At 41.5% G+C, this 3,841-nt stretch overlaps 1 protein-coding gene across 2 annotated transcripts in view; it reads left to right on the top strand.

The window, feature by feature from the left end:
• The window catches only part of PCMTD1 (protein-L-isoaspartate (D-aspartate) O-methyltransferase domain containing 1), a 48,575-nt gene that overhangs the window by 775 nt on the left and 43,959 nt on the right, over positions 1 to 3,841 (top strand). The window lies entirely within an intron of this gene.

Genomic DNA, 3,841 nt, shown 5'->3' with positions numbered 1-3,841 from the left:
TTTGTTTGGGGTTGGTTTGGTTGGTTGTTTTTTTCCTCTGTCGAGTCTTTATAACCTCAAGGGGCTTGCTGGGGCTGCGTCTTCTAGGCCGAGGCATTGTTGAGGGGTGCGTGAGACAACATTTTGTTTTGTTTCAAGAGAAACCCGTGGGCTAATGAAGGGTATTTCTTCTTTCGGGAGTGGAGGAGGTGGTGCGGCTGCAGCGAGGGGAAGATACTTTGTTTACATAAATAAAGTGTGTGAGATGCGCGGTAACTTCGCTTTTCGCCTGCCAGCCAGGGTGAGTCGGTCGGTGAGCATTCCTGGAGGGGGAAAAGGAGGAGGCTGCCCCAGCCCCCCGCTTTGCCATAAACGCACATTTTGTGTGTGTTTATATTGTGGTCTCTGTTTTGGCTGGGAGAACCGTAAGGGGAGGAGCAGGAACTGGCTCCGGGGCTGCCACCTCCTCCCCTCTGTTTTCTTTGTTGTTATCTGCTCGGGGAGGCGTCCTGGGGTCACGGCTGTAGCTGAGCTGCGGTCTGCGGTGTTAATGGGATTCCTCTTGGGCCCGAAACCTCGGGCAGCCTTCTGCAGTGCATGTGCGGCTCTTGTCTGCCCTCCGTCCGCCCTCCTCCCCCCTGCCTCGGCAGTTGTCAGCGGCTCGCACTGAAGTTGCAGGAAGGGGAAGGGAGGGCAGAGTGGGAAAGAATCTTGGCATTTATTTGATACTCGGTCAGCAGCCTGGGCCTGCTTTGTGCAGCTCAGTCGTAAAAAAAAAAAAAAAGGAAAGAAACACCTAAGGGGGAAGGGTGAGGGGTTGTCTGTTTGAAAACAGGGTCTTAAGGGTCTTTATGAAAGTACTAAGCTGCTGCAGTGTGTGGAAGACGCTTGTGTCCTTTCAGTACTTGCCAGGGCCAGCGCAGTTACTGTTCTCCTAGTGGGTATCTTTTACTCCCGTCAAGTAAAAGTCAAGTACATTTGAACTGCAGACTTCAGCAAGAAAGTAAGGTTTCTTCTCATAAAGAGGAGCAAACTTTGGCACACACAAAAATACCCAGAATAAGACTAGTCAGCACTTCAGCAAATTACTGAAAATACCCAATTCCTCTTGACCATATGACCTCTGTGTTAGAGAGCATGCTCTTTAAAATGCAAGCCACAAAAAATCTAGTCCCTCAAGTTAGTAAATTACAATAATGTGGGGTGAGAATTTCTTTGCAACTTTAATCCATTATGCTTGCAAATGAATCATAATGTGTGATACATTTTTTTCCCCAGCAGGACCATTACCTTACTCTGGGCAGACGATGTCTAGAAGGAATCAGGCTTGGATAATTGGAGCTGTCTTCCGCAGAACTCCTGCCTGATTTGTTGGAAAAGTTTGAAAAGTATTTTGGATGTGTAGGTGGAAAACTGTGTGAAAGACTTATTGGTATTTTAACTGACTTTGGGTGAATAAATATAATGATAGGAATGTAAGAAGTATGTGAGTGAGGTCACAGACCCACAATGAGGGCTTTGGAGATGGACACTTAGCCAGATGTTCTTTACAACAGTCAGTGTCCTTTAGAAATGCTGGAAAATACAATTGGATGTTGTTGGGAGGTCTGCAGTGAAGAGAATGTAATGAAATCACAGAAACAGAAAAAAAATATTTAATACTGAACAGTCTTGGGTGGCCAAATTTTATCACTGTGTCTGTGCAGAATTAGGTTCCTTCCCTGCATAATCACTGACCTTCTCTTCAGAATTCTTGTAAAAATCTTCCTGACTCTCTAATTGGCCTTCTCTCTGGATTTTCTTCATGTAATCTGTATCATGACTTGCTTTAGATATGTGACTGGCCAGTTTAAATTCTGCAGTATTCTATTTATAAAGTATGAAGTCTTGCCATTTTTATAATCATAATCTTGGCAGTTAGGTGATTTTTATTGCTTAGTCTTCTGTTTGCCTGTAAGTGACTGCTTTAAGTTGCAGTTTCTTTTGAAGAGGCTTCTGCCTAATTGGAGACTTAAGAATAGGACCTAAGTGCCAGACATGTATTGTAGTTTTCCATGCCTGTGTGGAACCATACCAGAGCAGTCACTTGGCTGTGTTTCTGCAAACTTGAAGTGCTTTGAGATGGGAAGTGTGTATTCTGGAGCTAAAGGCAGGCTTAGGCATGATAGCAGCGCAGGTGGAAGTCTTAAAAGAGCATGTTGCCTAGGATATTTGTTTTAGGCAAATTTAAAAGACATTAGCACAACAATTAAATTTGAATTTCCTACTGCAAGACATAGTAGTTCAGGGTTCTTGTTTTTTCTCCCCAGAATCATGCAATAAAATCTTTCCATGCAGTGTCTCAGAAAGGGTTTTGTCAGGTGTTTCAAAAGTTCCCCAGAACAAATACATTAAAAGCAATTCTGAAATATTAAGCATTTTGGGAATGCTCATGCCAGTCTTAGATGCATGGAGAGAAACACCTGAGAATACAGTCATTTTTTTCTGGCTGAGAGGTGTCTTTACATATACCTGTTCTTGTAATTTCCTGCTTTGTTCCCATTTTCAGCAGGAATGTCACAGAAATCTGCTATTTTACCCTGCTGAACTGAAAGTGATGTTCTGTAGCTGATAATTAATCAGCTCTGTAGGTAAGAAAAGTGCCTTGATGTCTACAGCACTTGGCACTCTTGAATACAAACATCATATAATCTAATTTATTTTACTTACTTAGAATGTAAATTCCTCAAAGCAAAAGTGGGTAGAATGTATGGGCAATCATGTTTTGCAAATGAATAATCAGGTATCTGACTGGCCTAAGGCACTCCAGGAATCTTCCAGTAGGGTCAGAAGTTGATCTGCATGCTTCATCCTCTCCAACCAACAAGTGTGGATTTTTTAGATGGAGAATTCTTTTAAAATCTGCTTTGCAGAAGTGTGATGACACTGTTCCAGTTCATCATTTATGGAGTTATAGGGAGTACCACTAAAGTGTGGTACCTTATATTAAATATTATGGGTATAATTACATGAGAGCATCAGGAAATAACTACTGTGCTCCAATTCCTTTGGGACTTATTGGTGTGCACTGGATGTTAATGAAAGCCTTCAGGCCTCCTTCATACAAGCTCTTAAAGCAGTTTCTGCTGCTGTGTTATTTAAGAAATTTGGTCTGGACTTCTGGTCCTTGAAGAAAGGATAGAATTTATAGCAGCTTAGGATGCTGAATATATTTTTTTTCAGAACTGAAAGAAAGCTGGCTGGCATTCAGACAGTGGTTTTGCTTCTCTGTCCTTTTTGTCCTGGTATGTCATGTGTACTTCATGTTTCAGAGATAGTGTTGCAAAGTTGACGGTGATGTTAACTAATCTCAAGGAGCTTGGAATAGTGATGGAATGTATGTGTGTGGGTTCATGCTGAATCTACTTCTGATGAGAAGCTTATTGTAAACGTTGAAAGTAAGAAGTAAAAGTAAAACATAAGTAAAGATGTCTTTAAAAATGGCAGTCCAAAGAAACTTATTTTTGGAAAGAAAAAAAGGATTGGAAACTGATCTGGCGAACAACTGTAGGGTCTTTATCAGTTATTCATTGGGACTGCAATTGGTATGTGACTTATTTCTAAATGAATTTTATCAGTTCTTTAAATTGAAGCACAAAAATATAAATTGACCTTTATGGTGAGGAAAAGACACTGGTTTAGAGGTCATTACAGAGTGCTTAAAATAAACAAACAAGGAGAGACAAAACCTCAAACTCCACAGCTCTAAAAGAATTTAGGCATGACATCAGGAGTCACCATGGGAACTCACAGGCTGCAGATTCTGGTGTATTCTCACTTGGGGAAGTTCTAGAGGGAGGAATGACTGGAACTCCTCTTCTTA

This window comes from Lichenostomus cassidix, chromosome 2 (assembly GCF_008360975.1).
Source record: "Lichenostomus cassidix isolate B80296 chromosome 2, HeHo_3.0, whole genome shotgun sequence".
In the NCBI taxonomy this organism is placed as follows: domain Eukaryota; kingdom Metazoa; phylum Chordata; class Aves; order Passeriformes; family Meliphagidae; genus Lichenostomus; species Lichenostomus cassidix.
Note: the sequence above shows the minus strand (reverse complement) of the source record. Positions and strands in the feature narration are given on the sequence as shown.